This window comes from Ceratotherium simum, chromosome X (assembly GCF_057802395.1).
Source record: "Ceratotherium simum simum isolate JZ-2026a chromosome X, ASM5780239v1, whole genome shotgun sequence".
Classification (NCBI taxonomy): Eukaryota; Metazoa; Chordata; class Mammalia; order Perissodactyla; family Rhinocerotidae; genus Ceratotherium; species Ceratotherium simum.
The window spans coordinates 105103922-105118514 of NC_141940.1; the positions used below are offsets into that span (position 1 = coordinate 105103922).

At 35.0% G+C, this 14593-nt stretch overlaps 1 protein-coding gene across 1 annotated transcript in view; it reads right to left on the reverse strand.

The window, feature by feature from the left end:
* Positions 1-14593, reverse strand: part of IL1RAPL1 (interleukin 1 receptor accessory protein like 1) — a 671544-nt gene that overhangs the window by 480860 nt on the left and 176091 nt on the right. The window lies entirely within an intron of this gene.

Genomic DNA, 14593 nt, shown 5'->3' on the forward strand with positions numbered 1-14593 from the left:
CAACAGATGTTAAAAAAAAAACACTTCAGTTGACCCTATAGAAGGAAAATATTTTGTGTTGACCTTAAAAGAAAATCGTATCACTAAAATTATTGTGAAGAAATAACAGCTGTTATAGCTCATTAGGATTATTACATATTAATTCAAGAATAATGACTATACAAAGACTTTCAAACAAAACGGTTACATTTTACATTATTTTATGAATAAGCTGAAAGCCCTGAAATAATTACTTATATAAGAGGTTTACGATTAAGACTAAAAGAACGTTTAGCTGAGTTATTTACAACAGAATACATTCCTAAAATACATATTCAATTCAGCTTTTGTTTATTCAACATTTCAAAAAGTGCTTATTAATCATCTTCTACTATGTGCTAAATAATGCAGAATTACTGACAAAAACAAAATAAACAAGACGAAGTCTTACCTCAAGTAACTTACAGGCCATTGTGAAAGCGTGGCAATATACGCAACTAGCCAAATAAGCCTATAGGAAACAGAATGACCTCGAAGGAAGAAGGGACAACCCTAATCTAGGAGGAAAGTGCTGAAAGCTGACTGGAGGAGACGGGTTTTTGAGCTGGCCCTTGAAAGACAGGTAGATTTTGAACATGCAGAGATCTGGCGGATGTGCACAGCAGATGGAGAAATGGTGTAGAGAGAAACACTGGAGAAACAGGCATTTGGACAGGAAAGTGGGAGGTGTGTAGCTCAACAGCCTCAGTTTGAGGCCTTTTGTGAACATCTCTCTTATTCAGATGACTTCTCATTAGCATAATTTGCCTAACTGTGCTACTTACAGTCAGGCTAGCAGTCATACAAGTAAACTCCGTTATTTTAGTTGTTTAACTTAATTGACGCTCATTTCTCACTCACAAAAGCATGAATAGTCTTTCTGGTCAGTGATCAGCTTTCCCCCACGATGTGATTTAGAGACCTGGGCTCCTTCTCTCCCCTGCGGTCTTGCCATTCTCTGCATCCAGCAATTGATAGTGGAAGAAAGACAGAGAGAAAGAATACCCTTTTCTTTACTACTTTGGCTCAGAAGTGACCCCTCCTCCTTTCCCTTGCATTCATTAGTGAGAACTAGTCATATGGCTCCACCTAGAAGCAAGAGGGCCTGGGAAATATAATTCCTGGCTGGGCAACTGCTTCCCAGCAACAGCTCTGTACTATGGAAAGAGGAGTCTGCTCTGCCATACTCACCCACTAAGGCAAAGTACAGAAGCACATATGAAAACAAATCTTAGACTCCAATTGAGGGTACACTTGGTATGTTTACACTGCTTCACCTGTGTGGAAAACTATGACTCCAACAGCTGCAGTCAAGTGGAAGACTTGACCACTACTAGAGGGATATCGTTAACATACTCTGTCATTATGCTATAGGACTCTGAATATTATAATCAGAAAAAAAGTAGCACAAATCAAAAACAAATTCTCAGAGTAAATTTGATTGGAATCAATGACCAGAAATTATTTGAATGATAAAAAAAAATGTCGTTACAGATGTTTCTAAATTAAGGAAAAAAACAAACAAAAAACTTGTAAACGTTGAAAGGATTCCTATCAATTAGGAATGTAGGGTCCAAGTTGAACTTCTCTGAGGTAGAAAAACTGCCAATAATAAATTTATGTTTTGAGTTTTCACTGTATTTCACACAAAAAAAATAGTCTCTCTGGTTCTTATTCTATTTCTCTGGAAAATCAACTTTTCTTAACATTTTTGATATCCTTATAGCATTTTGTCCTTTGTACACTTCACATTCTATTCTATACATTGTCCTTGGATACTCCCACTCACTATTATAGGTTCAAGTACCATCTGTGTCCAGATTAATCTTAAATTCTTAACATCTTCCAAGCCCAAATTTCCAATTGTCTCTTGGACCTCTCCAACAGATATCCCATAGACATTACAAACCCAACATTAGCAAACCTTAACTGCCACATTCTGGGTCACAATCTAGTTGCCTATCCAAAATCCATCCCCCCACTCCTGTTTCCTTGCTATCCTTTCTACCCTGATATTGTTCACCCTACTCCAAGCCGTCATGTGCTTCATGGGGCAGCTTAGACCATTTTGAGTCTCAGGGTTGAATCTTGAATTGTCTAAGCCAGTCATATTGACAGTGGTCTTGTCCCCCTTTCTAGCGATTGGTTTATTAATTGGAAATTTTGTACAAAGGGATGTGGGTGGAAGTTTGCTCTGGGAGCTTCTGGAAAAGGTGCCCTTGCTCTTATTTAGGGACTATAATATGGGACAATCCTTTTGCTGTCTGTATACACTGGTGTCTTCACATGTTGCCATCTTGGGAAGCCAACCTAAGAGATCAAGTCACTTGCTGAGAATAGCAGAGAGGAAAGACAAAAGAAAAAAGTGTCACTGAGAGTGTCATTTTAGGGGCTGGATTACCAATCCTGGGCCTGTCCCACCTCTGGAATTCTTGTTAGAAAATGTAATATATGTCTCTGTTATTCAAGTCATTAGTTACTTGCAGTAAAAAAAACCCACAAAAAAAAACATTTTAACAAATAAACTCCTCTTCCAACAGTCTCATCTTGAAATCTCTCAAAATTCAAATCTTCCAAACAAAAACTCAGCCCTGACTCCATCAACACTCACATGTACTTAATCATCTAATTCTTTTGTGCTACCTGCTACGTATATCTCAAATCTATTACCTCTTGTTCAAACTCACTGTCTTACCTTTGTTTCAGTCCCTTGTTGTCTGCCAAAAAGAACAGTGCTTCTCTAACTATATGGGGTAAAGAACAACTTTACTATGATATTTCCAATTTATACTTCGCATAGCAGCAGTGCAGAAAGCATCTCTAACTTCTTAACTCATCTAAAATAATAAATGCAGATCTTATAACTATAGAGCACATTCATTTACTATACACATAATTATATAAATATAAGTAGCTTGTATAAGTATACAATTGTTCTGAGTGTAATTCTATTTCTTAGAAAATGTTTATCAAATGATTTTGTTGAACGAAAAAAACACGTGAAAAGGCAGGTCAACACTATTGAGTTTATTTAATGCAAAGAGAAATTAGATTAACATAAAAAGATCTGATTATATACCCCAAATGGAAACATCAACAAAACTATTTCATTATATTGGTACTCAGCTTTTTTGCTTTAATCTAATTTTAGCAACGTCATGACCAACCAGTGAATAGTAAATAGCTTACTACCTCTTTGCTGCCCCGATAATGTATTGTTTTAATATTAATGGCTATTTTTCAAATCTCTGCCACTTCACTCCCTTCCTTCATGTTTGGTGGTGACAATTGCTATCGACTTCATTACTCTAAAAGGGTTATATCATTAGCCAGCTCAATAATACCATAGCAACAATATCTAATTAGAAACATTCTGTTTTCAGGTTATATTCTTAATTAGGGACTCAAAAAAGTTGATGCATGGAAGAAACATGACACGTTCTTGACATCCAGAAGCCATAATTTCCCTTAAAAAGTTTAAAATGTTTTTATTTTTCTAAAAAGGACACATGTTTCAGTGTCTTTCTTTCATCTTTAATTTGACAGAGTAAGCCTCAATTTTAAAAAAAGCCCAGCATGTGCTTTGTGATCATAACTAATGCACTGAAAACCAAATTTTTTTTGTTTTTGGTGAGGAGGACTAGCCCTGAGCTAACATCCGATGCCAATCCTCCCCTTTTTCCTTGAGGAAGATCGGCCCTGGGCTAACATACATGCCCATCCTCCTCTACTTTATATGGGACACCGCCACAGCGTGGCTTAGCAAGCGGTGCGTCGGTGCGCGCCCAGGATCCAAATCTGGGAACCCCGGGCCGCCAAAGCGGAGCGCACACACTTAACCGCTGCACCACCAGGCCGTCCCCTGAAAACCAAAATTTTTAAACAAATATTAGAAATTACAAGACTTACAAGGCAGGGTATAGAAACAGTAGCATTTATATTTGCGTTTAGAGTATATTTCAAGGTTTAGTGAATAAAGCAAATGTGTTCTTCAAAAGATGGCAGTATGTAAACAGAGCATAATTACCTAATGGAACACTAACAAGTGCTCATTAAAAGTTCCAAAATTTCTTTTGTTGACACCAGAAAGTAGCAGTGACTACAGACAATACTTCTATATTTAAAATAAAACCTCTTGAATGTTAATTTGTATTTTTTTTATGTCCCTGGTAAACACATTGCACTGAATCATTTGAGACAAAGTCTATGATACTCATAAGGAATCTTTGATGCTGTTTATATTCCAAGAACTCCTGGTTGATAAGTTGGAGTGGAAGCCAATGTTAAACCCAACAGACGATTAAGAAATATATAGTAAGATCTTCTAGTTAAGGCATAGAGTAAGCTACTTCTTTATATCTTACATAGAATTCATAAAATGTCTTTAATTTGCATATTCATGTTGAACCGTCCATTTACAATTCATTGGATTTTTTAAGTCCTCCAGATGGAACAACAGATGCTAAAATAATGACTAAAAGCTTTGGTCAAGCATTTTAAGAAATGAAAATATTAAATCCTTTTATAATACAAAAGCCATATATTTTGACATGAATAAGACCAACTCCATTTCCATGCAGTTTTCTCAAAGGTAGTTTTTAAAATTCTTCCAAATACATATTACACAATATCCACATCAATTGCAAGAGTTACCTCTTGATTTCATCATCGAGAAAGAGCCTTCAATATTGCGGGGAAAGACAATGAAAACCCTGGAACATATTTAATGGACCTTTTCATAGTGTAAAAATAATAAAACTCTTTCAAATAGTTAAAAATTTTTGAAAATAACATCCATCATTAAAAATCTTATTATGTAATTATTAAACTGTCATAACAAAACCTAATGTTTTGATTTTCTTAATTGCTTCCTGTTTTTTAAACTATAAAATATCTTTGAAAAATATGAGTAATAAAAATTTAGCATAATGAAAAACCACAAGAATCTCGGTGGCCTTCCTCCAACTTGTCTATGCCCAAACCTACCTCAGGTGGGAATCTACGATATTTTAAAAACCTCTACAGAGGACAGCACCAGCAATCTCTCCCTGTATTGAGCAGCGAGTTCTTCAGGAACCATCATCAAATGCTAGACTCATAGAGCTATAAATTCAATCTCCTCACTTCACCAGGAAAGAAGATGAGACCTAGAGAAAGTAAACATACTACCATGTACACAGTAGACAATTAAAAAAGAAAAAAAATTAAAAATTAAAAAAATACCTTATGATCCAGCTATCCCACTACTGGGTATCTACCCAATGAACCTGAAATCAACAATCCAAAGAGGTTATGCACCCCTATGTTTATCGCAGCATTATTCACTATAGCCAAGACATGGAAGCAACCCAGGTGTCCCTTGACTGATGATTGGATAAAGAAGATGTGGTATATATATACCATGGAATACTACTCAGCCATAAAAAAAGACAAAATTGTCCCATTTGCAACAACATGGATGGACCTGGAGGGTATTATGTTAAGTGAAATAAGACAGAAAGAGAAAGACAAACACTACATGATTTCACTCATATGTGGAAGATAAACCAACACATGGACAGATAGTGGTTTCCTATCTCTTTGGTGGTTACCGGGGCAAGGGGGCTGGGGGGTGGGCACAAGGGGTGGAGGGATGTGTTTATATGGAGACTGACAAACAATAATGTACAACAAAAATTTCACAATAAATAATTTAAAAAAATCTTCTAAATCATGACGAAAACTACTTGTTGTATTTTTTTTTTTTTTTTTTTGGTGAGGAAGATCAGCCCTGAGCTAACATCCATGCTAATCCTCCTCCTTTTGCTGAGGAAGACCAGCCCTGAGCTAACATCTATTGCCAATTATTCTCCTTTTTTTTCCCTTTTTCTCCCCAAAGCCCCAGTTGATGTTTGTATGTCATAGTTGCACATCCTTCTAGTTGCTGTATGTGGGATGCGGCCTCAGCATGGCTGGACAAGTGATGCATCAGTGCACGCCCGGGATCCGAACCCGGGCCACCAGTGGCAGAGCATGTACACTTAACTGTCAAGCCACGGGGCTGGCCTCATACTTGTTGTTTTTAATACAGGAACTGCTGGTTGCTCTTCCTTTATTCTGAATTCTCCCAATTCTTAACATCTTATTATATCACATCATAAGGTTTTTTAAAAAATACAAATAATAGTAATATTCTCAGTCCGTTTTATCTTTCCTGTTTTCTCCCTCTCTAAGCATTAGTGTGTTTTTTCCCACAGTTCTCCACAAGTTCTTACCGTTCTTCTTAATTCGATGTCTAGGAAAGAAGAAAAATAAACCTGGGACTCCATTAAGAATAATACACAAAGTGAGTATAATAGAAAATTGGCTGGTGGTTTTAATTTTTGCCTCTGTCCTGTACACATTAAGCTGACAGAGTTCAGTTTATTAACAAAAAACCCCACAGTGAAGTAGCAGCATGATCATACTGCTTCTGCAACGATTCAATTGTAGATTCTATGTATTATTGTTCATTTTCAAAAATAAGATAATAGAAATTTATTCAAACTAATACTGGGATAATATAACATCATTAAGTCCAGTCGGAATCTACTGCTTAAACAAATCAACTTGGTTTTTTTTATACCAAGCAATAAATTTCTTGCCACTAAGTAGCAACAATAAAATTATGAGTATAAGAACTGTATATAAAATAGTTTTGATAATTTTCTAAAAGAAAAAAATATATATATACATATGTGTGTATGAAGATATAGGTATTATCACATTAAAATATCTAATTAATTTACTGATTAAGAAATTCATCTTGCCCAATATCACACAAGTGTTAAACAAGTTTTAGTGTTGACATTATATACTAAGTTTAGTCTTCATTTTTTAAAGACTTTGTATGGAGTGAAGTACTAAACGCAATTTAGTATTGAGGTTACAGTCATCTTTATTCATGGTGCTCAGGGCTTAATTGCCATAAAATACGTTGGAATCTTTCTTCAAGATTCTAGATCCTATTACGTTATATTTTATGCTTAAAAGTTTTACTTTTAGGTGTGTAGTCATCTATCCTCACCAGAAATGCATCATCCTAGAGTTCATTTTCAGTCTCTGATTTAATGAGGCTGAGAGGATGGAGAATGTTGGGCAATGGAGGTTTCTTTAGCTTGTCCTACTAAACCTTCCACACCAGAACTTCTGTATTGAAATCGGTGCAGTGTTGAGTTCTCCTTCAATTTTGCTGACGTCAAAACTAAAAGCAGTTAATATAAAGTGCCAACATAATGGCTTGAGTTTCATAAGTTTTATGGAAAAATCAATGCCTGTCAAACTGGAGAGCCAAGATGAAGTATGGATAGAATGCTCTTTTAAAAAAAATCTTTGATATGATAATCTTTAAAAATGCAGTCTGAACTGTTAAGAACGGCCATTTATTTTAAAATGGACTTTTTTCGTGGTAAACTATCCATGACATAAAATTTACTATTTTAACGATTTTTAAGTGTACAATTTGGTGGCATTTAGTACACTCACAATGTTGTGCAATCATCATTGTTATCCATGTAAATAACTTTTTTTATCATCCCAAGCTGAAACTCTATACCCATTAAACAATAACTCCTCAGTCCCCCCTACCACAGCCCTTGTAACCTCTATTCTACTTTCTGTCTCTATGAATTTGCTTATTCTAGGTACCTCATATAAGTGGAATCATACTCAAACGGGTTTTTGAAATGTGATCCACAAAGAAGGAACCAGGTTTGTAAAAAAGAAGTGACATTAATAAGTCAATAAGTTATATATATGTATATATATATGCATAAAATGCATATATATCATTTTTATGACATAAATATGCCATATATATAAATGCATATTTATCCTTATCTAATCAGATCAAAAGCAAAAATTCAAGAAATGCTCATATTCATTATTTACACCACTTATAGAGATTTGATTTCACTTGTTAATAGATTGCATAGAAATAAGATTTTTTGTGATTTCTCCATACCTACAAATCATTATTTAGTGATCAGTGAGTATTAATCAATGATTTGTATTGATGATAATCAGTGTCATTTGAAAGACTGGGTTAAGATTATAAATATTAACATTCCATTCATTAAAACAAACCAAGGTAAATATTCACAGATCAGACCAAATCATGACAGTGGACACTTCCATTTGTACATTTCTTTACAGCCTGCTTTCCCATGCCTGAGCTAATTTACTCCTCACCATAGTACTGTGAGCGGCTATTCACAGTCATAACATTAAGACAACACTTAATGAAGTCAGGTGATTTGGACAAGGTCTTTTAGCTCAGGCATGGCAGAGCCACCAATCAAACTACACCCAAGGCTTTGGGTCCTGTTTCTTTCCCTTAGATTTCTGAGACTGAGATCACATTCACTTTCTAGAGCAGTGCTGTCCAATAGAAATATAAGGCAAGTCATACATAAAATTTAAAATTTTCTAGTAGCCACATTTTAAAAAGGGAAAAGAAACAGGTAAAATTAGTTTAGTAATATATTTTATTTAACTGAACATTATCACTTCAACATGTAATCAATATAAAAATTATAAATGAGATATTTTGCATTATTTGGTCATATCAAGTCTTTGAAATATAGCATGTACTTTATACTTGCAGCACATTTCAATCCAGTCTGGTCACATTTCAAGTGCTCAACAGGCACATATTGCTAATGTCTACTGTAGTGGACAGCACAGTTCCAGACGTTTGCTCGTTTCTCTAATTAACTAATCATTCTATCAAAGAGTATTTATTGGACAGCTCTTCAATTCTCACAACTGAGTTTGCTGGAATGAGCATAAGAGAATCAGAAGCAGTAGAGTGCAAATAAAAGAATGGAACTTCATTAGAAATGATGATGACGGTGATGATTTGTATTTAAAATTATAAATTCATGTCCACAATGTTCTTTGAGTTTCCTCCTTGGTAAAATGTAGATAATAATGGCTATAAATCATTTTGCACGGTGCCTGCCGTATAGTTAGCAGTCAAACAAAAAGTAGTTGTTTCTCTAACAATGTAGTAGGCATGAGTTTGGTTATTGGCCTGCAAGCCTAGAAGCAATACAGCTCTAACACCTGAGTCAGGCAAGCAGGATGACTGGTGACAGGAAGACAGTACCATTTCTCAGAGGCAAGCAGTCCATGGGATTGCACCGGTAGGGTTATCATAATGAAAACGTTCTAAGTACGCTTGAAATCCAACGCTGTCAAAAGCAGCAAGAAACTAAAGGCTAGCTCTTGCTGATGAACTATGTCAGGCAACAATGTAACACCAAAAAGAAGGCCAGAAAATTCAACCAAATCAAAAGGCATGTAAGTTTGGGGTAGGGAGTACTGCTGACCAAGGGCTCTTCTTAAGATGTATACTCACACAGCACCAAAAGTAGCAGCATTTTTTTAGATTTTTAAAATATCACTCATCATTTGAAGCACGGCTAATTTATAGCCTGTATCTATGGATCCTAGTACCTGACATTCCTGGGGTGTAATATAGGTTCTTTGTTTTTAACGCTGTCTTGACGCAGGCCTAGTTGAGGCCCTGGCTGGAGGCCAGTCAGTTCCCCTTCTCAAGCAGCCGATTAATGCACCTCAACCACATCCCTTATTGGGTTCTCACACTCAGGGGCCACTATGCACAGGTCTAATTGCCCTGGAAGCCAGGCACCAGGCACTAGGGACAGCTCCTATGCCCTTGAGCCCTTGAAATTACTCAAATTAGCCAATCTGCAGGTCCTCAAAACCTAGCCAACCCCACTCCACTTGTAAGCTGCTTCCTACAGGTCCAGCTTGCTGTTACCCTGTCCCTGGGTACAACTCGGTGTGCCCCTGCCTGGCAGCCTTCTCTCAGTTTGATCTGTAAATAACAAAGAGTTCTGCCTTTTATCTATCCCAGTGTCATTATGTTGTGTCCGCCATCAAAAGAATCTTTAAATCTTATAAAACAGGAGTCTTAGTCTACTCTGTATTTTGTCCTCAGACACTTTTTTGTGTCCAATCATGTCCTCTTTTGTCTTGCAATCGTCAGTGGGGTTTCATCCATGGAAATCTTGTGCAGTCCATATTGAGGTTATGTCCCTTTAGAAGTTTTGCTTTATACTGCTCCTGGATATTACCAGCCTGGCACCATTTTTATGCTAATTTTTTGACTTAAGGGCTTTCAGGCCACACAGGTGAGGTAAATTCAAACACTCAAACTCACAAGGCTATGGATTAACAGGATACTTTTTTGTTTGTGTTAATATGAACGAAGAGCTCATACCAGGGCAGGCCAACTGGCTTATCTTCTTCCTGTGCCAGTGGACATATTTTTCCAGTTTACTTCCATGGTAGCCCTTTGAGAATCCTTGATGTATATGGGAACTTCAGTTCCAATTTATCACTTTTTGAGGGTTCAAGCCCTAGTCTCATCTCCCCATGTAATTAATAAAACCCAAATCCCTTGGTTGCTGATAATGACAGTCCCAATACTTCTCTGTCCCTCACCCCACCCCATGGTGGCCTTAGAGTCAGGTTCTTTTAACTGCGTTAGTTTTTAGATCCTTTTTTCCTTTTGGCCCCTGAGATTTTTTTTTTTTAACTTTCTTGCAAGTTCAGCTAATCATTTAAAAGGCCCATCTATTCTAGTCTATCCAGCATTTCCAGGTGTTTCAAAGCAGGGAAGGGTGACATCTAATCAACCACATTTTCAGAAATAGATATCCATTGTTTTTTAAATTCAAAGGATCATATGAAGTGGGCAATAAAAAAAATGGGTTATCTTCAAGTGCAATTTACAAAATCTAGAAGAATACCAGATAATCAGCAAGTACTTGAAAAGTCTTAAAGGGTGAGTAAATTGAGGTTATTGGATTAGACGAGTCACTATAAATAAGAACTTAGAACAGATCTTGGCACATAGTAAATAGTATTAACTATTCTCATTACTAATACTTACTATTTCTTACATTGATGGAAATCATCCAAATGAACGTGCCTTGTTTTCCCCAGAAATGGCACATCCCAACCTTGCTATTGATATATTCTAAAACGTGTACATTTTCTGCTTAAGAGTAAAAACATCATGCTTTTTAATCAAAGTTATCACACCTTGACATTAAATGTTTGCTTGATTAATACATTTTGGACAACTCATTCAACATATTGAGAGATTAAATAACAAATTAAGGTAATTAGTGTCATGAGAGTCATCATTAGAAATTACTTATAAGAGAGGTCTTTGGCTCTAGGGACTGAACTCCAAATCAAGATTAGACGGCCAAAATGATTAAATTAAGTTTCTCTGTATTGATCTGCTTTAATCTCCTTTAATTCAAAAGTTTAAATTAATCTAAATGATCTTTGAGTTGCAAAATATGACAGATGTTTACTTATAAAAACAGCTAAGACTGTAATATGCTCCATTTTACCAAAAATAATATATTTGATGGCTATTGTGGGCATTAATTCTAGCACATTACTAAACATACAAAGTAACGTCTGGAAAGATTTGTGCCTGTTATCAATTTCATCAATTCTTGTTAGGTTACAGTCAATAAAGCACACTTGAGTCTATGAAATATGTCAACAAAAATCATTTTTTAAACGAGGATATAAAAGTTACCATTTTTTAAAGACAGAGAGAAAAAAAATAAAAGTAATCACTCCACCCCCAGGCCAGACCACAAACACACCATTTAATTACATCAATGGCAGAAGAATTAAAGGTCTCATAGTAAAATGTGCTTCAGTTGAACTTAAAAGATAAATTTTTCATAGTGCTCAGCAGAGCTAATATGAAAAGTATAATGCCTTGCTATTAATTATCCAGTGGAATAAATCATAAACTGAAGTTCAGGAAATTAAATTTTATTCCTAAATTTGTCACCATGATGCTTTGTGAACTTGATAAAGCCACTTAACCTTTCTTCACCTCAGCTTCCTCATTCATAAAAAGAGGAGGAAGATGTACCTTTTGAGAGCATAAATTCAGCCTGTGGTTGATTGGAAAGTAGTTTAAATACATCGCTACATTAACTCTGTTAAAAATGTTACATCAAGTATAAAAATGCTACTAAACCCATCATATTCTTGTAGTAATCACCTCATTCTTTTTGCTTTTTTCAAGTCAGTTTTCCTTTTCTCACTTCCTCACTGTTTTTGCTGACTCCTGCATTTTATTGTGAAAATGTTTTCCTAATATAACATTTTCACAGTCCATTTTCTTACCATTATTTCACTCTGTGATCCAGCCCTAGAAATTAAATGTCTTTTCAACTAATCTGACTCATTTTAAAATTTTGTGACCGAAATATGGTTGTTAATTTGTTTTTAATCTTTCTTTTAAAAATTATAGAAAAATGTTTTATCCAGAAAGAAAAATAAACATTAAACAGATGAAAGTGAATAGCATACAATTTAATCAATTCTTCTGGAAATAATCTATACAGTGTATACTTTTTTTTTCTTAGACCTAACAAATCCAAACATATGTCCCATATCTAATGTCTGTATTTTTTTTCTAAATAGTTCATACTGGAATAAGAGCCAAGCTGGTCTAATTTATTTTGGAATTACTAGATCTTTTATGGACCCCCTCTGGACGTGATGTTTTCTCTATACTCACATTCCCACAAATAATCTGGCACAGGGTTAGGGTTAAAGCTATAGTCCAGGTGTGAATTAGAATTAAGTGTAATGAATCCTAGGATATGGCAATTTATATCAATACAAACTTTAATATTTTCACATTTTTTATTTAGCAATATTGAAGGACAGAAAATCATTATATGACTCACAACAGAATTTTATGAATATCAAACCACATTTTATAATCTCTAAGAAATCATAATGTTTAGAAGTAGTAGACATCTGCTGTTTATATTCCCTAGAATTTTTTTCACCTTCTTTTGGCACCTCGAATTTCCCTTGGAGTACTACTCCCCTCCTCCTCTCAGTCCATTTGGTTAGAGTAGGCCTATGACACAAAGCAGCCTAAACAATATCTGGCAAATTTGAAAATATGCATACTCTGAATAAGCAAATCCACTCCTAGGTAAAAAAAATCCTACATAAATGCCCACTTATATGAAAAACATGTGTGTTTGTGTATGTGTGTATTTGTATACAGGATATTAGTGGCGATATTACTTACATTAGCAAAAAATCACAACAACAATTTTTATCTAATTGTTATTATTATTATCCAATTGTCTATCAACAAACTGTGAGATATTCATATAATGGAATACTATAGCATCAAAGTAATGAATAACCTGCAGATAAATGCAATAATGTGGATGAATTTTAAAAACAAAATTTGGAGATGAAAAAGGTAGACAGAATACACAATATTTGGGTCCAGATTTATAAGTTTCAAAAACAGGCAAAAGTTTAGCTATATCGCTTAGGCACTCACTATTAGCTACTATAACTTTAAGAAAAGACAAAAATACAATACTATAAAAGTCACAATGTCAGTAACATAATCAGTAGTGGGGAAAAGGAGGTTTATATTCAGAAAGACATGCAGGGGACTTCTGTAGTGCCTGTAATGTTTTACTTTCTCATCTAAGTGGGTTCATTTGATAACAAGCTAAGTAGTTGCATGTTTATATTTTATGTACTTTGCTATATTTCACTACTAAATGAAAAGAAACAATTGAAGAAATACGGGCTGGATTCTGGATTTCTTAGTAGAACAAAAAAACGATACCCAAAGAGAGGTGAAGGACGTATTTCTGGAAAAAAAATAGAATAGAGGTGTATAACAGAATGTTACACAGCTTTATATAGGACCTTTTGCATATAACGCTTTAAACAATGATTTCAATTAAAACAGAGATCTCTTCCAATAAAAATCTATTGACACTTGTCCAGAAAGAGAAGCTAATATGGTAGAATACAAAATTGAGAATAGAACAACTCTTGATAGACTGGAAGGCATGTTAAAAACTAATATGAAGCAATCTTAATAGGAAAATTCAGTCCTATATTTGTATGTAAAAGTTCAACTACAGGTAGGCACTTGACCTAACAGTTAATATAAAGAAGATGATGTTATTTGACTTAAAGCTCAACACAAAGCAGCAATATAATGTAGGAAAGAAAAGGTTGATATAATACTCAGTAGTGTTAACAAAAGTGGAGTATGGGATCTGAATTGAGGGAGTTACTCTTCCACTATTTTTTCTACCTTTCAGGTGAAAAAGGTATCATTTTGCCCAATTGTAAACACAGTTTAAGAACAATTGATTTAAAGTGGAATATCTCCATGATATTGAATTCATTCATTCAAGAATGCATATCTGTTGAGTGACTACTATGGATTGGACATGCTAGATTTCCATTGGGTTTGAGAACTTCACACTAAAAATGACATTGTTGCTTTTGTTTTCGGCTTCCACATGTAAATAACTTGGAAATTGTCACTCCCATTGTTACAGCAAGAAAAAGATGAAAAAATTGAAAACCAAAAATTTTTCTTGGACCTCTAAAAGAACTGAGATTTCAGGGCAAACAGCCACCCCAAAATTTGGAAATATAGGTGAATCCAGAAAGTCACAGCCAAGATCTGCTTACTTGGAGCAGA